Source organism: Balaenoptera physalus (genome assembly GCF_965194825.1).
Source record: "Balaenoptera physalus genome assembly, chromosome: 11".
NCBI classification, from domain to species: Eukaryota; Metazoa; Chordata; class Mammalia; order Artiodactyla; family Balaenopteridae; genus Balaenoptera; species Balaenoptera physalus.
In genome coordinates, this window is record NC_138896.1 from 1770489 (window position 1) to 1795007 (window position 24519).

Sequence of the window (24519 nt, forward strand, 5' to 3'; positions counted from 1 at the left end):
GCAACCATCACCACCATCCGCCTCCAGAACGTTTCATCTTTTCCCAAACTGAAACTCTGTCTCCTTGAAGTATCTTTCACTGTTACTGAAAGGCTGGTAGAAGGTTGAGATGTCATCATAGCGACCCATGGAAACCCATGGACAGTCCCCCCGGGGGAAACATTTGGAGCTGTGTCTCATGGGAAGGTCAGCCCTCCCGGCAGCTGGGTGGGGCCCGGGTAGCAGAGGACAGGTACTCAGGCCATGCGCCCACGTCGGGAGGGCCCGCACCGTCTTGTCCCCTGGAATTCGGCACTTCCTGCAGTAACGATGTGGAGGAGGACGACTCAGTGTCCCCAGTGTTGCCGACAACTTCCGTTCCTTTCCTCCAAGCTGACCCACTTCTCCATCCCCCTCGGGAGAGCAGGAATATACTAACAAGTTCTCATTTATGGCCCAAGGCTGGTGCTTAAAAAAATCATCTACAGATGCGGCTATTGCCAAAGTGCCCCCCCAAAATTATCTTTGAGCAAAGGGAAAAGTATTTGTCACTCCTAGTGTGGTGAGTTTTCTCCAAAGTAAACAGCAGTGCCCTTCCAAAAACAATCCATCTGCCCGCTGGGTCATAGGTATTCCCATTCGGCCAGAGCCACGAGGAGCCGGGATTTACCCAGCAGCACCGTCGAGAGGGCCCTTCATGGCTGAGGCGTCTTGTTCCGCTGTCTGGGAAAGGCCTGCAGGAGGGAGGATGGAGCCTCCCAGGGAGGAGAGAGGGAACAAGTGACGGGGCCGTGGCCGGGACGTGGCGGGGAGGGCCGTGCCAGCGGCCTTGGCTCCGTGGCCGAGCTGCCTGGGCCTGGTACCGGGGGCTCCGACGACAGCCCAGCTTCTGCGGGTCCCCTGGTTTCTCAAGGGAGGAGGGGGGCGTGCAGGGAGGGTGGATTATTTCTGGGGACTTAAAAACATTTAGGAATTATTTTCTGAAACATAACTCTAACGTTTCCTGTTTTTACAATCTAGAGTTGCCTCGGGAGCCTGCAGGGTCAGTGAACTCCCCCGGGGAGGCGCGAAGGCCACGTGCAGACATTGCGGCTCGCGGTCAGAATGCTGACACATGGCGTGCCCACAGCCACCAGCGTTGGGAAAGAGCTGTCCCCACGGGGTGGACGCTGGCCTGGTGGGAAGAGAGTCTGGGAAGAAAGAAGCAGAGAGGAACGGGCGCCGCATTCGTGGCAAGTCTGCTGTGTGCCGGCCACCTCGCCCTCTCGTTAAGGCCTGGAGAGGTCAGGCTCCGAGAGCTGAGGCAGCTCATTCACAGACACGCGGCTTGAGTGTCCAGTCCCACCTCCTTGACTCCACAGATCACGGTCTTCAAACCTCGCGCTGTTGCCAAGACAGTTCAGGCCCTCTGACTGCGCCCATCTAGGAGAAAGAGTGTGTACTAGTCAGCGTTCTCCTGAGAATCAGAGCCAAGAGGATGGATATCTATCTATCTATCTATCTATCATCTATCCATCATATATCTATTACCTATCTGTCATCTATCTATCTATGTATCTATGTATCTATCATATATCTATTACCTATCTATCATCTATCTATTTATCTGTCATCTATTACCTATCTATCATCTCTATCTTTCATCTATCTATCTATCCATCTATCATCTATCTATATCCATGAGAGAGGGATTTACTATAAGGAATTGGCTCACACAGTTATGCAGGCTGACCAGCCAAGATCTGAGTTGACAGGGGGTGGAGGGGAGACCCAGGGGAGCTGATGGTGGACCCAAGGTCCAAGTCAGAAGGTCTGAGAACGAGGAGAGCTGACGCAGTAAATTCTGGTTCAAGGCTGAAGACAGGAAAAGACCAATGCTCCAGGCAGAGAGAGTGGATTATCTCTTATTCAGACTTTTTGTTCTGTTTGGGCCTTCAGCTGATTGGATGAGGTCCACCCGCATGGGGAGAGCCATCTGCTGTGTCAGTCAACTGATTCAAATGTGAATCTCATCCCAAAACACCCTCACAGGCACACCCAGAAAAATGTTTGACCAAATATTTAGGTACTCCATGGCCCAGCCAAGTTAATGCATAAATCACAGAGTACTGATTGTAAAAGGATTTTAGATAGATCATTTCAAGAAGAAATAGACATTAGGGAAGTTACAGGAAAAGTTTTTTGGAAAGTTTTAGCAATAATATTTTACATTCATATAATAATAAAATGATAGATTTAATATGTAAATCTAAGAGTTTTACATAGATAAGTAGTTTTTTAAAACCATCTTTGAAGTCAGGTACTAATATTCCTATTTAACAGAGGGAGACACTGAGGTAGAGCCACCATGTCTTTTGACAGTTTTCTTTCTGTAACAACCACTGCTTTTGAGTAGATCAGGATGATGTCTTTTAAATTCAAACGGATAAAAAAACGTAACCATCAGTAGGTAAATTATAGTTTTGTTTGTCTAAAAATCTTAAAAATTTTTTTAAATTAAAAAATATCTAAGTTATTACTTGGTGTACTCAGATTTTTAAATGCCAAACTCTTTCCAGAATAAAGTCTGTGTGGGTATCAGATGGTCTGAATAATTTTTTTGGTCTTAAATATATAACACATAGCACAGATTTAAGCTATTGACCACCAGGGACGGGGAGAATGGTTAAGAAAGTTGGAAGAATTAGGCAAGAGCCTAGAAAACTGTCATTTTATTGGAAAAAGAACATGACTCAGTTTCATGCTGTCCAATGGATGCTGTATTTCTTTGTTCAGTGGGTGCCCAGTCCTCTAAGTGGTATAGGAGGAATTCTCTGGATGGAGTGCAGCTCAAGTTCTTGGGGGAACTTAGCGATAGGCTGTGGAAGGGATCACCATCCTGGAACTTTTGCTGAACAAGATCTCCAACTGTCCCAGCTGGGAACCAAGACAGTGATTCTAGTATGTGAAGCCCAGAGTCGAGTAGGTTGCCTAGAAGAGTCCCAGTGTCAGCTGAAGGGCCTGGAGGAGCTGTAATGAAGTGTCAAGGCTGGGGGGGCGGGGAGGAGGGCAGGGCGTGTTAGGAGTGATTGATAACAGTTAGAAGTGTCCAGATGTTTTTATTGCTTTACATTTCGCTCCCAGGATTGTGTTTGCAAATAGATTAGTAATGCCAGTTATGCGCGTGCTTAACCTTTAACCTGTTGTGTAACTCATCATGTCTGCCTCTGGCCTGGACCTCCCTCTGAGACCCAGGCCCGTGCATCCCACTGCCCGCCTGACGTTTCCTCTGAGGTGCCCCAGAGCAGCTCAGCTCTGACGTGTCCAGAACCAAAGTCAGGTTTCTCCCGTGGAAGCCTCGTGCTTGCTCAGCTCCTCATCCCGACAATGGAGGTTGGTGAACCAGCCTCCCAGGTGCACGCGAGCACCTCGGAGACACCCCGGCGCTTCCCTCGCTTCCCCCAACACCCACTGCGTCTCCATCCCCGGCCCCACCTCCCCGTCCAGGCCCCAGAGTCCTTCCCTTGGGCCATCGCGGTAGCCCATTCCGCCTACGTCCTCTGTTGCCCATTTGGGTTGAGTCCCCACCCTGCAGAGAGAACAGTCTTGTTCCGGATGAGACGAAAGCCGCATCGGTGGCTCCCTCTGCCTTAGGGGAGGGCGCTCCCCGTGCGGCACCCAGGACCCCGGCGGGGCCGGGCCAGCTCACTTCACCTCATCCAGGCCTCTTTCCCTTGCACCCTGTGCCCCAGCCCCACAGCAGCTCCTCAAGCCCCCTGGCGGCCCGGCCCGGCCCACGGGCACGGCCCTGTTCTGTATTGCTCCCTCTGCCTGCGCGTCATTGCCTTCTAGCTTTGCCTAAGGAACGCCCAGTGGCTCCCCGGTAGTGCAGCCCGGCCCTGCTTCTCCCAGGAGTCCCTTCCCCACGTCCCCAGTGGGTCAAGCCCCCTGTAGGAAGACCTCAGAGCTCCCTTTCGAAGCTTTTCTTACACGCTGTAAAGTAACAGGTACTCACATGATCATTGAATGACTGTCTCCGCCCCCAACACAGGCAGGGACAGTTTCTGGTTTTACCCTTTTGATTTGGGGATGGAGAGAATAAATAAGTGAATCCCAACCGAGCAGGAAATGGCTAATGGCTTTGTGTGGCTGCCATGTGTGCGGGAGGCCTGATGGCTCCGCCCGGGCGGAACCACATCGCAGCTGCTCCCCCTGTGCTGTTTGCTCTGATTTAAGCGAGATAAGGAGCAGGGAAATGGCTGTGCCGAGGACATCCCGAGAAGCGCACACCTTAAAGATTACGCTAAACAGCCTCTGGCAAGTGAATCTGGAACATCATTAATAAGATTTGATTCTGCGGAGATTAACTTTGAAAACATTTCACCAGACCTCTTACTTTGCCCCTTTTCTTCATTGTAAGGAAAAGACAGACTGCATTCTGCGTATGTTAATTTCCTAATTTTCTAGTGATTTGTCTCCTTTCTTACTTCTTCTATGATCCTAATTTTGGGTGGCTATCTCTGCACAAGTAGGTCTTACTTGGGACCTCTCTGAGGTGAAACACCCCCACAGGTTTGGAGGATACCAGGTCTGAGGAGAACTTTGGAATATCTTGGGATCCAAGGTGGTTCAGCTCAGCATCACGTCCATCGATCTCATGGTCCTTCATGACTTCTGTTGGTTTCCACCAAAGCGTTTCACGTTACACAACTGAAGGTTTGTGAAGAAATTTAGTAAGTTGAACCAACAGGTCAGCAAGCCTTTAGTTTTCCCAACTTGCTAGAGATGAAAGTTAATCTCGGTCCAGAGGCGTTTAGCAAGCGGAAGTTTGAGTTTGGGGTAAAGCTCCTTGATTTGTGAGCATTTGCTGACGCTTCATACCCTATCTGCATTAACATTCTTAAATTACACAAAATTTACAAAGGCAGTGGAAACAAGAAGTGATCGCACCTCCGTGGGGATTTCGGCGATATTGTAAATCAGCCGCTCTTGCTCTGAGGGCCGACTGGACCTCTTGGCCTTTGGATTTTCGGAACATAATTCAGTCTCAGTCTTGGGTTCATCTCTGTGTCTTCTTCCCAGAAGAGCAGGAAGAATGTCCTGGGAATTTTCGGATTACAGTTTATTAATGTTCTTAAATCATCTCAAAAAGGGAAATATGACCCGAGTAAAACAAGTAATTTTTTTTTTTAATGGCCATCAGAACAAAGCCTGCTGTCTTTTTTTTTTTTTTAATAAATTTATTTATTTTATTTTTGGCTGCGTTGGGTCTTAGTTGCTCCGCGCGGGCTTTCTCTAGTTGTGGTGAGCGGGGGCTACTCTTCGTTGTGGTGCACGGGCTTCTCATTGCAGTGGCTTCTCTTGTTGCGGAGCACGGGCTCTAGACGTGCGGGCTTCAGTAGTTGTGGCTTGCAGGCTCAGTAGCTGTGGCTCGCGGGCTCTAGAGCGCAGGCTCAGTAGTTGCGGCACACAGGCTTAGTTGCTCCGCGGCATGTGGAATCTTCCCAGAACAGGGCTCAAACCCGTGTCCCCTGCGTTGGCAGGCAGATTCTCAACCACTGCGCCACCAGGGGAGCCCCAAGCCTGGTGTCTTAAACTGAACAATTAATTGTGAATTTGGGTGCAAGAAGCCCAGAGAACTATTTCAGCTTCTGTTGGACTTAAGTCACATTCTCATCACCATGTATTCATAAGTATATTATGCTTATGAATAATAAGAAACATGTCTATGCATTTTCCACATAATGCAATATCAAGAAACTTGAGGCCAGCTTTCAACAGCTGAAGCAGAAGTTTTGACAATTTTCTTGTGAATTAGAATCATTCCGAATTAGCAGCTTGGTGAGACAGTCAATTTGGACAATTTGGACGCCACAGTGATGTCTTGGGTCTGATGTATTTGTTTTGGCTGTCTGGGTGATTCCAAGTCAGCGGACGACCACTGGTGGAGAAAATGGGGAGAGGCCCTCCGAGCATGTACGTCTCCTTTCTGGGCAGGTGTTTAAATGCGTGATGGTAAGAATTTGCCTTTCCTGAGTGGAGGGAATGACTTCAGAAGGTCTAACATTTTTCCTCTTCATTCTTGAAACCCAGACAGCACTGGGAACCCCATGAGCCCCTGATGGCAATTGTGGGATGAAAGGTCTTAATTGACAAAAGAGCCCCTTGGCTAAATTCTCGTCTCTGTAGAACTTGTCAAAAGTGTTCAGTTTCAAGCCAAAAAGCTGCCAGAAGGAAGGCCAATCACTAATGACAGAAAGATTAGGAGAGCAGAGATCTGCTGGCTGCCCAAAAGCACATAATGAGGCGAAGCTCGGGGGTCGGCTAAGGGCAGTTAGCCCACGCGGATCCCTACGAGGAGTGGCCTGGTACCCTGCGCCCACCTCTGCATACCCTTGCTTCCCACCCGCGGAGCAGTGACTTGTCTCTGCCGTAAGAAACTGAAAATATGATGATCTGAGTATATTTCTAATTCAGTGTCTTTTTTCTCATTGTGCGTCTGCACTGTTCCAGGCTTTGGAGTAAATGGAGGCGTAAAGGAAACAAGTGACTGCCCAGGGTGTTTGCTGGGGGCACCCTATCAGGTGGGTCCCCTATACTCCACTGGCAAATACATGCGCAAACACACACACACACGCAGAGAAGACCCTATACAGCCCATTGTGGGTTTTCTGCAGGCTGTGGAAAACCTCCAGGGAAATTCCTTGCTTTTCTGAGTTATCTATAGAGCTATAAATATGCTATTTTAGTTCAGCTGAGACAGTTTAACAAGGAGGCAGAGTTAAGACACGTGTGAATGGTCCTGAAGACCATTGTGCCCAGGCCTTGGTGATGGTGGCTCTTGTTTGCCCTTGGCTGTTGAGGGCAGCTGTGCAAAGTTCCATGTTAGATCTAGAGGCGGTGGGGACTTTTCCCATTGACTTTTCCTCAGCCATAGCCCCTGTTATGCCGAGTCACCAGAAGAGGCCAGATGAAGGAATGGACTCGAATCTCTCAATCTTGGGACTTACTGTTGGTTCTGATTACCTAGAAAAGAAGTTGGAGTTTAGCTAAAGAGGCATTTTGAGTGTTTCTATATTCTCCTAAACTGTGGAATCGTTATCCCTATCAATACCCAGCCCCCGACTCCTAGCCAATGAGGGGAATTTGTCTTCACCTCCTCCACTCCCGAGCCTCTGTTGGGTTACAGCAGTGAGAGCGTGGCAAAGGCAGAGGATCCAGGAAGAGTTGATGGATTTCCAGAAAGTTCCTGGAGGGAAAGGGGCAGGTGGGCACAGAGAAAGGTGCGCTTCAGCTGAGACTGACTTGAAGGGGTCTTTTTGACAAGTGTGGAGAGAAGAAGGAGAGAGGTATTAGGAGAAGTCGACATGTAACGGAGACATGAAAAGAAAACGAACATTTGGAAAGAAGACTTTCTGGGGTCCTTCATGTGCTTTTGTTTGTTTATTTGTTTTTAATTCATAGAATCCCCTTTGGCGTTTTACAGAGACCCTGGTAAAATATATTTTAATTGCTTTTCTAATTAAAACCTTGGATGTCAGACAGTATTTCTTTGCATTCAACACCTTGCCAGGAATGGGTGACAGGGTGTCCGGTTTATGTGGGGGACGTATGTAACCGAAGCCCTGCCTGCAGGCTGCTGGGCGATAGCGCTGAGGGGGACCTACATCAGAGACCCAAACGCCCAGATGTTTGCTCTCTGCTGTGCCGAGTTTCTCCACACGAGTCTGGTGTGTTGGATGTGAAGACATCCCAGTGTCCCACTGCGATGCCCTCAGACCACAAGAGTCAGGGCCTCCAGTAATAGCTGGAGTAAACCAGGGACATAAATATCATCATAGGCGCTTGTGCCTGCTTTGAATCAGTACACTCTTTGAAGTAAAATGGCTTGTTTTCAACCTTTTGTGTAACCAAGGCAGGGCAAGGACTTTAACACTAGAAAACACACTTTTCTGTTTTTTGAAAAGTGCCGCTATTTTCAAAAACAAAAGAGAGCAAAGCCATCACCACAAAGTGAAATGGTCAACATTTGCCTGGTAATTTTCCATCTGTGCCATAGCGACTTTCACTAGCAATTTAAAAAATCCTGTCATAAGCAGAAAACACATTTGGCCACGAAAGTAAACTCCCTTCCCTGCTAGTGATTGAATGTGACTTCCAGGTTTATAAACTCACAGGCCACTCACATCGCGTTAGTTGTTGAACTGGGGCGAGGTTTGGCTTTGAAAGATGTTTACAATATTTTTCGAGTTTTGTAATAAGCAAGTGTCCAGTGAAATTCACCATGTGGACAGCAGGAACGGGATGGCCTGACAGTTTTCTGCTTGTGTTTCCAGAATCAGCCGCCTGCATTTCCAGCCCAGGGTTGCTGCCTCAGTTGAAGATAGAGGCTTAAATAATATCAAAATGACGTGGTGATGCCAAACTAGAAGATGTTGAGAGACGTTATGTACAGCGTTCTACGTACCAACGCTAAGTCAAATCATCCTTTCTCAAAGTTTAGCAGATTAAAATTTTACATTTGCCGTGGGCAGGAAGCCAGCCATTTCTGGAAACGTAAGAAAGGTACAGATCTGTATCTTTTTTATGTTTTCATGTAGTGTGAATTCACTCTGCTCAAATTATTCTATTTGAACCTGGTCTGGAAACCTGGGTTGGCAAGTAGCCACAGCATCTGTAGAATGACTCAGTCACCCCGGTTGACTGTATCCTGGTGACTCCCAGCCCTCAACTTGGCTCCCAACCACCATCACCAAGATGTTCTGGGCTGGCCCTTCATGGACGTTGCCCCCAGGCCCCTGGCATTTGGAAGCCCCTGTGGCTTTGGCTGTGAGGTGGAGCCTCTGATGGGAATGGAGAGAGGGTGGCAGAAGTGGGATAAGGTGTTTCCTGGGGTCCTCAGATGTAATAAGACACACAATCAATCTGTGCAACCCCAGGGCTGTCTGTTTGGCAACTGTTTCCCCTGTTCCTTCCATGACGTCTCCCAGGCTGCTGCATCGTGCTCTCTGGGGCAGCCCCTCTTCATTTCAAGCCTGCACTTTGTACATTTTTTTTTTTTTTTACCAGATTCAGTACAAAAATGTTAACAAGGGTGGAGGAGGAAAAGGAAGACATACTGATTGGCTTTAACGCCCCCTACCCCTGCTCCCCAGGCCCTCATGACCCTCTCCATCCGTGTCTCCGTCCGTGTTGGTTGCATGGTGTTTCACCCTTCCTCCTTCCTAGTCATAGTGTTCAACATGCTACATTCCTTGCTGAAGTCAATGTAAATTAAAATCATTTTGAGAGCTGATCTAAGATACCTAAATATTAGTTAAGCATGTGTTTGACTGAATGTAGTAGAAAACCTGAAGATGTTTACAAAATAAGGAATTTATTTGTGTCAGGTAACAAGAAATCTTAGTGTGGTTGAAACAGGGCTAATGCCCAGGCTCCATCGACCTTCCTGCTCTGCCATCCTCGGTGTGTGTGTGTCTTCATCCTCATGGTGGCAAGATGGCTGCTGCACCTCCAGGCACTGTATTCCAGGCAGGAAGAAAGGAGATGAATGAAGGAAAAAGAGCAAAAGGCTGAAATGGACAGACCTACTGGGTTTTTCCTCTTTAAAAAGCTTTCTGGGACACTGTCCGAAGACGTCTACTTACATCTCATAGCCCAGAAGTGGCTCTCGTATCTACCCTTTGCTGCACAAATTCTGTAGCTTCCGTATTAGAGGAAGGGACTGTATGACTCTTGAGCAGCTTTGTGAGGACTTTAATACCGTTTAAGATAATCCATAGCAAATAAACATCTCGGTTCCAACATGTAAGTAGACCTGAGCAGGGTTTAAATTAAAGAGTCGGGATTACCTGTGTGCAGGTGACCCTCTGTGTGAGCTGGTCTGAGAAGCTGCAGCTTAGCCAGTGTCCCTGGCCTGATGCAGGTAGTACCTCCTTTCACCTTTCTCCCAAATTGTTACTATGAAAAAGCTGGAGGGGTTTTATGGGAATACCTGCATATCCATGACCTAGATCCTACTGTTAACAATTTCCTACGGGTGTCTTATCATATAGCTCTCCATCCACCAAAACCCCCATCAAGATATAAAACAGAAAAGTTCCCTTATTCCCCCTTCACAATCAGACAGCTGCTGTTTGGACTTTATCAACATAGATGACTTAGCCTGTTTGGGGGCTTCGGATTAATGGAGTCCCACAGTAGATATTCTTTGAGTAAGAAACTCAGGATAATATTTTTGAGAATCACCCAGGTGTATCATTGCAAAAGCTAATTTATTTCACTCATTTTATAAGAACCAAGCAAACTCTGCATCCCGGTTGGGTCCAAATCACCTATTTTCGAGGCTTATTTTTTAAAATCTCTATAGGGAGCAAAGAACTTTAAAGCTATCAGAGCAATGCTGCTCTTCTCTGTGGCAAAGAACGTAAACTCCTGGAAATAAAAATCTTTATTTCACAAGAAGGAATGTGGGTTTGGGAACTTCTAAATGACTCATTTTTTATTTCATGTCTCTAAGAGATATAAATTAGCAGCAGCAAAATCTTATGGCCCTTTGAGTGCTTCAGCCCGTGAATTGTAAGTTAAAGTTTGTTTAGCCGTTCGGTGGGGTTTAACCATACCGGAAAGAGCTGTTAAGTATTTTATGGTGTCTAAACGCGCTTGCAACCCTGGGCGCCATTCTTGTCCCCTGACACATTTTTGTTCAAGTGAGAAAGGGAACGACAGAATGCACATAAAAATATTCCCAGTTAACAGAAGTTTAAATGAATTAAAAAAAGAAAGAACACACATGTTTGCATTTAGACATGGTATAGGGCCAACTTTTTCACGAAGAGCTCCTTATTACTTTTGCTCTAAGTGATTCTCTGAATGTTCAATGTTTGACAAGGGGAATTTCCCTCCCCTGCTCTCCTTCCCTGATAGTCTATATTAAACTAATTGCTTTATTTTAACAAGGGGGACCCTGTTTCCCCCAACCATCCTTCTGACCCACAGCTTGAACTTCAACTCTGAGGATCTTTGCTGAGAGATAATTGCACCACCGATATGATTTAAGGCGCTTTCGTTCTGGTGCGTGAAGTCTTCCCCGTCTCCAGAAACATTGTTAACTCTCAAAGGGTCAGATTCCCATCCTACATAATTCTTGGAGAGTCATATAAAAAATCTGGCCCAGAGTTTCCTTATCATTTATAATTTTCAAAATACTCTCAGAGTCACATAACTATCTAGTGTTTCAGAGATGAACAATTTGCTGTTTTTCACGAATAAAAATTCTCTAAAGAGTAATGTAAGGAAGCCAATAGGATTAAGACTGTCCCAGGGAAATTGTAAATAACTCGCCCGCCATAACCTACGGTGCCCTCATCTCAGGCCTCCATTTATAAATGCCCGCTTCTTTAGCTTCTTCTAAAAAAGTCCTCATGATTGAAGTGAACACACACGGAAAACTGGCATGAGGTGAAGGATTGGCCTTCCTGCCATGGATGGAGAAATGGAGCTGGGCACCACTCTGAGGGCCCCCAGCCTCAAGACTCAAGATTCTCCTTCTCTGGAAAGTTCCCCCGACCTACCTGCTCTGAAGTCCAGGGCAGCAGCACTGAGTTCTGTGGTTGGCGTAACCTGTGTTTTCCTTCCACCTCCCCCATTTTCCTGGCAAGAAGCTTTCTGCACTTGTGTACTTACACACACACAGGCACCTAAAACACATATACACGCCCCACAGAGAAATCCACATACATCCCACATCCAAGTCCTATATGCAGACACACATGCACACACACTTTCAAAATGAGCAGCATTATATTTAATTTATTTACCTTCTCTCTGGTCCTTACTCCCTAAGGAAGAATCTTGCTCTTTTGTGGTAGGCTAAAGCAAATACTAATGCTAACTCTTTTGGAAGGCATTGGGTCCGTCAGTGATGTAAACACAGTGTATATCCAGGCAGCTTCAGCCAATGGAACGCGGAGGAACCGGCCTCTGAAGACCCAGGTCCTGCCCTGGCTCCGGCACGTTTCAGTGAAAGCATCTTGGACAAGGTGGTTTCCTCTCTGTGGCTCAGTGATCTCACCTGCAAAGTGGGAATAAAATGATCTGCCTACAGCATTATCGTGAGGCTCTATAAGATGCAAGCATTTTAAATCTGTAAAATACAGAAGAGTTATCTTCGCTACCAGACAGCCGTCTCCTTCTCGGCGAGGATCACACCTGAGCAAGGCGGCTCTAGGATCCCGAGGAAAGTGCTAGGATGAGTGTGAACATACTTTCAAGGAAACAGAAGTGAAGTAAGATCTGTGCAAAGGTGTCTTTAGCTCTATGCTATTACAGGGGATAATGGGTGTGGGACTGCAGCGGGGCTGCTTTACTGCTGGTGGGCTTGATGCCGGGGAAGCAGACGGCAAAGGCTGGCCGTGCAGAGCTTGAGGGGAGACGGGAGGCTTCCTAGAATCTTCGGGAGACCCGGCGCTGCCATTCACCCCTCCTAGGACTGCAAATCCTCCCTGCACATGTCTTCCCTTTCCTTTGGTTCTCCACTGGGAATCCTCCCCAGATGCCAGCAGGGGATGTGCCCCTCTACACAGTACCAGTGACCATGGTGCGGAGAGAGCCAGGGACCACGGCCAGTGCGTGGGGGAGGGAAGGAGGAGGGATGCCCAGCCAGTGTCTTACACTCACGTCAAATAACTGGCTTGTGGGCGCTATCAGTCCATTTCAAATAAGCCCGGGCCATGGCCTTCTTGCTCCTTTCAGAGAGCAGCGTTCCATTTCATCTTTGGAACTGGGGAGAGGAGATGAATTTCCTATCCCACTACCACACGCGGCTCAGCGCTCTGCTGTGTTGATTTCCACACGCCCCAGCTCCTTTGCAGCGGGCTCCCTGGGCCTCTTGTTCTCGGTGCCTTTGATGGTTTCTTTTCTTCTTGTCTCCGTCCTTCTACTAGTGCTGTGGTTTCTCATGGAGTGTCCCTCCGCTCGTGGGCCCTTGCTTTCAACCCAACTCTTTCTGTTATTTTTCATTTTTAATCCTTTCCAACCACAAATTTCCCATTTCTCTCTGTGGCTAGTTGGTAGCTGATGGAAACCCAGTGGCAATCAGGCTATAGGTTGGCACAGCTTCAATTTCTGAGCGAGTGAGTTATGCCTTGGCCAGAGAGATTGTCTCCAAAGCACTCAGCCATCTATTAATCTAGCATGGGCATGGCACCAGTCACCTGGGGAAAAGGACAAACATTTGGTGTGGTCTGGATAAACTCACCGTCAGCATTACAAAAACGGTCCCTGGAGGAAGTCCTGCTGATGGGTACATTTAGCAATATTGCGTGGATGGTACCAGTTTGCTCCTCAATGGCCAAGCCCACCTCCTCCTAAAGCCTCTGGCTCCCCAGCTCCACCCGCGCCTCGTACGGCGGATGTGATCTTGTCCTGTGCTCTGCCCTGACTGCACCCTTATGCTGAACTTGCTGCAGTTATTTGTTTACAGATCTGTCTTCTGCTAGATCAGGGCTCAGCCACGTTGTTCTGTAAAGGCCAGAGAATAACTATTTTAGACCTTGTGGGCTACACGGTCTCTGTCTCAACTGCTCAACTCTGCGGTGATGGCGCAAAGCGGCCGTAACCATATGTAAACAAGTGGTGTGGCCATGTTCCAATAAAACTTTATTCATGGACATTAAAATTTGTATTTCATCTGATTTTGACATGAAATATTATTTTTCTTATTTTAAAAAACCATTTAAAACTGTAAAAACAACTTTTAGCTCACAGGCTGTAAATAGACAGCAGGCGATTGGACCCACCCACCGTAGTTTGTTGAACCCTGCACTTTCTAGAGTATAAATTCTGAGGGCTGGACTTTTCATGTTTGTATATTCTAGAGGCTTGGCCCATGATACTTAATAAATACTTGCTTAATAAAAGAGTAAACTAAAGAATTTCTTCTGAATGTATGTCATAAATATAATGCATGTTTATTAATACGTATTATAATATTATATAACATTATAATATAATAATAACAGATTGTATTATATAAATATAATACTATAAACTTATATTTGCCTAGTTCCTTACAGCTGGACAAATACCTTCACAAACACTGCTCGTTTTGTCTGTGTGCCTGTGACGTCGGAAGGGAATATGCAATGAGCCTGTGTTACAGATGGTGGGGTTTATCCCAGAGTGCATTTTGGCTTTTGTGAGCACATCATACAAACACTGATTTTCAGTGGTGTCCAAATAATTACCCCTATAGAAAGTGCCTTCCTGGTTTTTGCTGTTTAAACTTTAATTACTTCTGGAGATGTTTTAGGTGATTTTTGGACACGATAATGTGTCAGTTCTCTAGAACACATTTCAGCTTCTTGGGGACTTTAGTTCACATCTGGGAAGAGAGCAAATTCCATCAGTCTTCATGAACAAGACGTCGGCGTGAAGTCTGGACAATCCACTGTCAGTGGGGTCATCTCTGAAGGAAAAAGATGCCATCCACGGGGGTCAGGTGAGCCTCAGGTGCAGATGGTCGCCGAGCCGGCTGTTCCGTATTGATCACAGAGCCCAGATTTATTCTCGGTCCTTCTCAGCCTGCTCTGTGCCCAGGGAGGCTGGTATCCAGTTGGGTTTGACCAGTGGACAGCACCTGTGGGATATCAGAGGGTGGGGCAGAAAGATGTTGGAAGCTCCTCCACCTGTCCTGGGTCAGCAGTGCCCATGTCCCCCGCGGGGAGCACCTGCTTGCCTTACCTTTTGGGGGGGCGGTAATCGTTTTCCCTGTTGCTACTGGAGTACCTGACTGACCCCCGAACCTGCCCAAACGTCTGTAATGATCTTTTCATTAAAAGTTTTCCAGGTGAGCCATCTGCTTCCTATGTAGACCTGGCTGACCAAGCCCTCTATGAGGTCTGACTGCAGGACCCTGGGAACTGGTGAGTTGGGGGCCCCAAGTCAGAGCCATAGCTTCAGAAATTCTGCTAAAAACTTCCTCTTTGGGTCACAACCGTAGACATTTTCTTTGACTTTGCCCACATCACAGTGAAGGAGCCTCAATCATCTCGCCTTAGAGTGGGCTGAGGAGCCGGGTTTGCTGTGTCACTCTCTGCTGTGACATGGCGGCCTCAGGCCCTGGAGAGATTTTGGCTCATCTGAGCAGTGGAGTGGGGCTGTAGGGAGAGAGGAAAGTTGGGACCCTGCTTCCAGGACGGAGCCTTCAAGGACCAGGATGAGGGCCTGCGGCACCCATGGTGGGAAGGAGGGGAGAAAATGGACCCTCCAGGAGCTCAGAGACTGGAGTTGGGGATACTAATGCTAATTTGTGTCTAGTTTTTCACATTTTCACCACCACGTATGAGCCCTCTGGTGTCTTCCATATTGGTATTTCTCCCCTCATCATTCCAATAGCTTTTTAAAGATTGAAATATAGTTGATTTAGGGTTAGTATAGTTGATTTACAATGTTGTGTTAATTACTGCTGTACAGCAAAGTGACTCATTTCTACACATATATTGATTCTTTCTTATATTCTTTTCCATTATGGTTTATCCCAGGACATTGACTATATTTCCCTGTGCTATACAGTAGGATCTTCCAGTGGTTTTTTATGTGAGTTTTACTAAAATCAGTGCTTGTATCTATTGATTGGTATTACTGTTTTCCTATTTTTCAATTTTTTCATTTCTGCTTTTAGTTGTAGAAATTCCTTCTTTCTGTTTTCCTTAAGTTCATTCTGTTGTTTTCTTTCCAAGTTCTTAAACTGTGTGCTTACTTTGCTCATCTTCCATATTTCCTTTTTAGCAACGTCAGTATCTAAAGCGACCCTTTCCCTCTGAGCACTCCTTTAATTGCGCCTCATGGGTTTTGATATATGTTGTTTTCTAAATATTCTGCTGTTTTGATTTTGATTTTTCAGTGACAGAAGAATTTAAAGTTTTAAAAATATTTCTAGATGGTAGGTTTGTTTTCTAGTGTCTACTTTTATTATTAATTTCTCATTTTATTGCATTATGATCAGAAAATGTTATTTTTACTTTTTTAATTTAAAATATGTATGGAGGTCTTCTTTCTGGCTGACTAGAGTCAATTTTTGTGACTATTAATAGGTCATTTGGAAAAAAGAGTTATTCTCTGATTTTAGGATATAGAGTGTGATATATAGCAATTACCTCATATGTTGTTTAGGTTTTCTGTTTGTGTGTGTGTGTGTGTGTGTGTGTGACTACACACATTCAACTTTTCACCCTTAAGAGTTTTTCACTTATTTAATTTTTTGTTTTTACTTTCACCACGTGCCACTCTTTCCCATACATGAATTTTGCAAAGGCAACAAAATCCACGTCTGACAGGTCGTCCTATCTCTCCAGATCAGATGAGCTCAGAGCAGTGTCTTGGCCCTGACATGTTATGCAGAGGCACAAGGCCAGCCTTTGAAAGCACAAATGGGGGAAATTTGGAAAGAAAGAGTGATGTGTCATAACAGTCAGTATAACTTAGATTAGCACATCTTTGGCTTGGGACCCAGTGGTTGAACTTTCTTATATGGCAGGTATGTATCAACACGGGGCCTCAGAACACTTACCTGCACAGTGGCCAGGAAGGACCAGGTGCCACTGTCTGCTTGTACTCTTATTTTCGCCTTCCCGTTTTCTAAAAGATGTGAGCACTCATCAAGGCACGTAAATATTAGAGCATCAAGGCACATAAATCAAGGCACGTAAATATTATAGGAGCCAGAGCATGAATGGGTTGCCCTAGATCAGGCCAGGTTGCCATAGATTCTGAGCAAAATTAGTATCTTGGAGTTTATGATTACTTGGTTACAAATGCACCTATAAGGAAAATAGGAGAATTTTTTAAGCCATAAGTAATTGAAGATTATAGATGTTTTAATATTCTATTATGGGATATTACATGTTGGAATTGTTATTTCAGATATTTTAGCGAGTTTTTAATTAGAATGTATGAACGTACAGATTATTTAAAAAAAACAAACTTGGAAGTGTAATTTCAGAGTTATTTTGTTATGTTAACTCGTGGAGAATCATTGCAGTGGTGCCAGAGGAAGGGAGAAGGTCAAGGTCCTGTTAGTTTCCTTGTTTAAGTGTAATGGCTGAGCTTTGGAAATTATGAACCTGTAAGCTTGAAATCAATCCCCAGCAACATTCTAGATCAGATCACGGAGTCAACATCTGCCAGCAGAGATCACCCATGGAAAGGGCAAAGCCCACCACTTCTTCTCGTTGGGGTTGTGATGAAGAACTTACAGATGGGAACAGAGTGAATGGCCACAAAACGTCGAAATCTCTCTTCTGACGGCTGCCGAGGCCCAAGCTGAGTGAGGAAGGAGAGATCATTCCAAATCTTGTTAACTATTTCGCCTAAATACTATTGGTAATGTTTTCGTCAACTAGAAGAGACAGCCTAACCCACTAACGGCCTCCTGCGATAGGGAAGCAGCAGGGCAAAGAGAATAAAAGTGCAGGTTCTGGAATCAGATGACCTGGATTCCGAACCACTCGTGCTCTGTCGTGGCCTCGAAAGGTTATTGTTTCATTCATGAATTAATTTACCATTTCAACAAGTATTATTGAGCTCCTAATATGTGCTCCATGCATTTGTAGGTTTGGGGGAACCAATAGCAAACAGAATACTATAAATGAATGAATGAATGAATTCCTGTCCTCTTGAAACTTATATCATGAAGCTTACTTATATCATTGGCGATAAAAAACTACATAAAATATCTGGCTGTCAGACTGTAATTGGCACTAGACTAAGAATGAAGCTGGGAAAGAGGGCAATTACAAGGAACAGCGTTTTTATATTAGAGCATCAAGGAAAGTCCTCACTGGGAAAGTGATATTTTAGCAAAGACTTGAAGGAGCAATTCAGGCCAAGGGAACAGCAATTGTAAGCATCCTGAGGTCGGAATATGTCTACTAATTTGAGGAGCAGAAAGGAAGTCAGAATAAATGACAGGTGAGATCAGGGTTAGTCTGGGTCTAGTCAAGGACAAAAGTATAGTTTTTTCTTGTTTGTTTTTTTTTAATGCTGCAAGATGTTTATGATTGAGAAATTTTGTAGTATTTTGTTTAGAATCTCATTCCATTTCCCAAAAAATCAGATGTCCTAATCATACGTTGACATCAGAGTTTAATCATATTATTTTTTACCTTTTTTTTTTAATCATTCTTACATTTAACCATTTTTTTAAGTGTACTACTCAGTACTGTTTAGTGTATTCACGTTGCTGTGTAACAGATCTCTACAACTTTTTCAACTTGTAAAACTGACTCAATACCCCTTGAACAACTCCTCAGTCCCCCTCCCCCCAGCCTCTGGCAACCACCCTTCTACTTTCCATCGCTATGAATTTGGTTAGTTAGATCCTTCATAGAGGAATCATACAGTATTTGTCTGTCTTTATGCCAGTACCATACTCTTTTGATCACTGTAGCTTTGTAATATGTTATGAAATCAGGAACTATGACGCTTCCAACTTTGTTCTTTTTTAAGATTGTGTTGGCTATTTGGGGTCCCTTAAGATTCCATATGAATTTTAGGATTTTTTTCTGTTTCTGCAAAAAATGCCATTGGCATTCTGATAGGGATTGCACTGACTCTGTAGATTGCTTTGGGGACATTGTAATGGGGGCATCTTACCAATTTAAGTCTGAAGTCTAATTTTAGTATTTTAAATCTTCCAATCCATGAACATGGAATGCTTTCCATTTATTTTTCTCTTCTTTAATTTCTTTCAGCAACATTTTCAGCTTTCAGTGTACAAATCTTTCACCTCCTTGGTTAAGTTTATTACTGAGTATTTTATTCTTTTTGACGATGTTGTGAAAGGGATTGTTTTCTTGGTTTCCTTTTCAAAATGTTCTCTGTTAGTGTGTAGACACGTAACCCATTTTTGTCATACTAATTTTTTGAATAGGGAAATTTAATACAAAAATTATTAACTAGTAAAAGAAGGATTACCTACTAAGAGATAGTGAGAACCCTAAAGGAAATGGAAATAGCAGATGTAGGGAGAGCCACTGAGGGCTGAGTCAGAGCACCTGAGGAAGGTGAAGCTGGACGGTCCTCTCCCATCCCAACATATTCAGACTCTTTGGAGAGGGTACGACATGATCCCCTGGGTAATCTGGGAGTGGGCATCTTTGGATCTCTGGCAGCTGAGCTATAAGAGAAAAATCAAACACCATCACCTTCCCCTGCAGTACCCTCTGCTGACAAAGCTGGGCCTTGCACCAGGAGAATATCCCAGGACCTGCTCCAGCATCAGAAGGCAGGCAAAGAAGGATGCATTTGTAGCTAAGAAGCCACAGTGACACCTGGCACAGGAGGTGCTGGGGGTTGCTTTCATTGGAACTCATACACCATTAAAGGGCTTTTACGAAGAGCGAGACAGGATGCCTTTAGAGAGTTTTGAGCAGACGACTGACACGATCTCATTCATGCTCTCAGCAGGATGATTCTGGTTGCTGGCTTGAAGATGGACTGATGGCAGGTGGGGGGGAAGCCCGCTAGGAGGCTGTTGCAACAATAGTAAAATAATCATCTAAACACGTCGTTAAACCTTTATGTAATAAAGGAATCTAACTGGGACTCTCATGATACCTTGGCTAACTTTATCATGGCTAACTCTAGGTCTAAATAAGAAGCAAAGTATTTTTTAAAGAACAGTTTAAAAATCAGTCACCATGAAATACATGCTGATTTTTCTAGTAGTTGAAAAGATATAGCAGCAGAAGCAAAAATAAACAAGTGGATTACATCAAACCAAAAAACTTCATACAAAAAAGAAACATGTATAACCGAATCACTTTGCTGTACATCTGAAACTAACACAGCATTTGTAAATCAACTACATTCCAATAAAAATTTTTTTTAAAAAAGAAACCATCAACAACATGAAAAGGCAACGTACAGAATGGGAGAAAATATTTGCAAACCACACATATGATAAGGAGTTAATATCCAAAATATATAAGGAACTCATACAACTCAATAGCAAAAAACCAAGTAATCCAATTTAAAAATGGAGAAAGGACCTGAATAAACATTTTTTTCAAAGAAGATATACAGATGGCTAACTGGTACATGGAAAGATGCTCAACATCGCTAACTGTCAGGGAAATGCAAATTAAAACTACAAAGAGATATCACCTCACACCTCTTTATGGTGACTATTAACAAAAAGACAAGAAACAAGAAGAATTGGCAAGGGTGTGGAGAAAAGGGAACCCTTGTGCACTGTTGGTGGAATGTAACTTGGTGTAGCCACTACGGAAAACAGTACAGAGTTTCCTCAACAAACTAAAAATAAAACTACTATGTGATCCAGCAATTCCACTCCTGGGTATGTATCTGAAGGAAATGAAATCACTATCTTGAGGAGATAGCTGCAACCCCATGTTCACTGAAGCATTATTTACAGTAGTCAAGACATGGAAACCATCTAAGTGCCCACTGATGGATGAAAGGATAAAGAAATGTGGTATATATGTGCACCACATTTGTGACCACATGGAGGAAGCTTGAGAGCAGTTTGCATTATTCCCAGTCAGACAGAGAAAGACGAATACTGTCTGATCTCATTTACATGTGGAATCTTAAAAAACAAAACTCATATAAACAGAAAACAGATTGGTGGCTGCCAGAGGTTGTAAAATGAATAAGTCCTAGGAGTGTAGTGTACAGCATGGTGACTATAATTAACAACACTCTACTGCATATTTGAAAGTTGCTAAGAGCGTAAATTTTAAAAGTTTTCACCACACATACAACAAAAAAAATTGTAACTATGTGAGGTGATGGATGTGTTAACTAACCTTATTGTGGTGATCATTTTACAATATATACATACTTTATATCACCACGTTGCAAACCTTACATTTACATAATGTTATATGTCAATTATATCTCAATAAAGCTGGAAGAAAAATAAATGAAAAATATGCAGTAGGAAGCCCTCCTTCTACCTCTACCTGCTATCCATCTCATTCCCATAAAACTTTTGTTTGTTTCTTGTGCATCTTTCCAGAGTTTTTAAATATAAATACTAGCAAACACAAGTATATATTTTTTATCTCTCCTTTCATTGTTACTCAAAAGGAATATACGATACTCTCAGGTTTTTCACCTTGCTTTTTTCACAAAATTATTATTTTTTTTAATTTTTTAATTTTTTATTTTTTTTATTCACGTTGTCTTTTTATTCCTTGGTAGAATTAATTCTTTTTTTTTTCACACACACACACACACACACACACACACACACTGTATTTTGTTTTTACAAGAGATAAATAGACTGACATCAAGCATTGTACATGGATGACCACAACAAAAGCAACAATGATTGCAATTACCAAACATGAAACACACTCATACTATGTCATAATATTGACATTCAGTCCAGTAATCCTCCACTGTAGCAGCTCCTTTACTTTGCAGTGAAAATTGATTATCACAAAATTATTGATCTGGAGATTTTTCCATATCAATATATAGAAAGACTCCTCATTTTTTCAAATAACTGCATGTTCCATAATTTAAATAGTTTCTAAAATAATGGAAATTTGGGGTGTTTCCAGTCTTTTGTTATTATAAACAATGCTGCAATGGAAAGCCTTGTTTATATGTCACTTTGCACGTGTGCAAGTCTACCTGTAGGATAAAGTTACAGAAGGGAAATAATGGGTTAAAGGGTAATATGCATGATAATTCTGACGGCTATTGCCAAATAGAGCATCGCTGGACCAGAAGGAATCTACACTACCACTGCAAGGTATGAGGGGGCCTGTTTCCTCGAAGCCTCACCAGTGAAAAGTACTAACAACTTTTGGAGTTTTGCCAAGGTGATTGATGAAAAATGACATCTTGGTATAGTTTTAATTTGCATTTTTCTTATACTAAGTGCAGTGAGTATCTTTTCCTATTTTTCATATTTCATATTTTTAAGATATAATTATTCTCTGTTCCTATCCTTTGCCCATTTATCTGTTAGATTGTTGGTCTGGGCTTTGTGTTTTTAAGTCAACTGAGAAATGTTAGGCGCTATAAATTATTTTGGGTCTAAAAAATGCCATCACATTTTTAATGTTGTAAAACTTACAATAAGCCTGCTATTTTAATACTAGTAAGTATGTTTTTTTCTTTTTCTTTTTTTTTTTAAATAGTATTTTAAATTTATTTATTTATTTATTTATGGCTGTGTTGGGTCTTCGTTTCTGTGCGAGGGCTTTCTCTAGTTGTGGCAAGCGGGGGCCACTCTTCATCGCGGTGCGTGGGCCTCTCACTGTCGCAACTTCTCGTTGCGGAGCACAGGCTCCAGACGCGCAGGCTCAGTAGTTGTGGCTCACGGGCCCAGTTGCTCCGCGGCATGTGGGATCTTCCCAGACCAGGGCTCGAACCCGTATCCCCTGCATTGGCAGGCAGATTCTCAACCACTGCGCCACCAGGGAAGCCCAGTATGTCTTATTATACTACAAAATAGTTTCTTTGTTCAGAGGCTGAAATTTTTTTTTTTTTAATATTTTCTTCATTCATTCTTTTTTTTTTTTTTAATTTATTTTTTTATGGCTGTGTTGGGTCTTTGTTTCTGTGCGAGGGCTTTCTCTAGTTGCGGCAAGTGGGGGCCACTCTTCATCGCGGTGCACGGGCCTCTCATTACCACGGCCTTCTCTTGTTGCAGAGCACAGGCTCCGGACGCGCAGGCTCAGTAACTGTGGCTCACGGGCCTAGTTGCTCTGCGGCATGTGGGATCTGCCCAGACCAGGGCTCGAACCCGTATCCCCTGCATTGGCAGGCAGATTCTCAACCACTGCGCCACCAGGGAAGCCCCAGAGGCTGAAATTTGAAATTTCAAACATGGTTTGTGTGTGTGTGTGTGTGTGTTTGTGCATATAATGATGGCCTTTTTATAAAGTCACATGAAGCCATAACACTTTACTCCAAAAAGGGAGACCAAACTCAAGTGAGGTCTCTGGAACACAGCTATGCCGAGGCTTAGAAATAAGGTCTCAGATTAGCCTAAGCATTGCTCCCACTGAAGGGGATAACATTTCTAATTACACTTCTAATTATTTTAATCTCATTTGTTGAACAGATTCCAGTCTAAATCATTAATAGCAAACCAGATTCCTGCATCGGCTGTTTGGATGGTGTACAGGGCATTATATTTATACTGAACTCCATTTTATTAATAATTTTAAAAAGCATAATAGACATGAAATAGAATGTCAGAGCTTGTCATCTTGTCTAACCCCCTCATTTTACATAGGCTATTAATAGGGCCTTTGATTTTCATGCCCCCTCTTAATTTTCCTTCACCTTTCGATATGCTTTCAGTTCTTATCAGAACACCTGGTTGTAGGTAAGTCCACCCAACTTCCGTGCTGCCTGATGCCCTACACACCTTAGCACACACAAGGTCTTTCTTGTTTAGTTCGTGGCTATTCCAAATTTGAAGGGTCACTAGAGAAAACGCTCTAGGACAGTAAAAGTTCTATTTTTTTAAGTTGATAGGCTTCAGTTTCTCCATGGGTCCATTAAGGATTTTTGATTAGAAGTCTTCTAATGTTCCCAAAGATCCAACCATCGCTGAGTTTGTGAGAGGAGAGAAAGGTGGGGTGATGGATTCTCCACTTTCCCTGAGGAAAGGGCTGCCCTGTTTGGGGGGCAATGTTAATATTTCTGCATAGTTTTGTTACATTCTATTTCCTGAGGTCATAACAGTCTGGGTTCCAATTACATTCCTAGAATAATGAGCCTGTTACAGTAAATGAACATTTTCAAGTGCGACTGATTAACCATCTATTGAATATGCCGGCACCTAACAATTTTCCTCTTGGCAGAAGGAAAGAAGGAGGCATTTGGGTGACAGGAAGTCATCTGTGAAACGTGATAGAAAAAGGAGGATGAGAATTTAAGACGGTTCTGGCGTCTCTCGTGGCTTCTGTTCAGTCAAGGCTGCCGGGAGATAGAGGCTATGGACCCTTTCTGCAAATGTCGAGGCTCCCTGACTCCAAACCGCTTCCGGGTCCTGACCCCAGAAATCACCTGGTCTAAGTTTGTCCCCTTTCTTCTTTTGAAAGTTGTGATTGATACCAAATGACAACTCAGGATCCTGGCTTTATTGGCTTAGCGCTATCACAAAGAATGGAGTTGGATCAAGTAGCCTGTGTTAAGAGTAACCTTTAGGAATAGATTTTTTTAAATGTTAAAAACATAGTTTTAAACAAAGCATGTTCTATGCAACCATACTGCCCCTTGACTTTCTGATATTTTCATACGGTACTTATCGAGGCAACTTTGTGACTGGACATACACGTGGTGGGTGTTCCCATTAAAAAGGCAAAGAGGATCGGGTCAGTAGCTGTCGAGTAGGAAGTCCTGATGGAGAAATCCCCTCCATAGGATGCAAAGAAAGTCCCCAGACCAAGGATGGAAGAGAGGGACAGTGAAAGCATTTCCGTCTACAGGTCTCTATCTATGCCTGCTTTTCCTACCAAACAATTGCTAATCTTGCAACATTTCACATACCGGTGAGAAGAACGTTGT

General features: G+C 43.9%; 1 long non-coding RNA gene across 3 annotated transcripts in view; it reads left to right on the forward strand.

Moving 5' to 3' along the window:
* Positions 1–2559, forward strand: part of LOC309637920 — a 53488-nt gene extending 50929 nt beyond the window's left edge. For all 3 annotated transcript variants that reach the window (XR_014250864.1, XR_014250865.1, XR_014250866.1), the window contains one exon: positions 1000–2559. This is a non-coding gene — a long non-coding RNA (uncharacterized lncRNA). The remainder of the gene's footprint in view (positions 1–999) is intronic.
* Positions 2560–24519: the final 21960 nt, after the last annotated feature.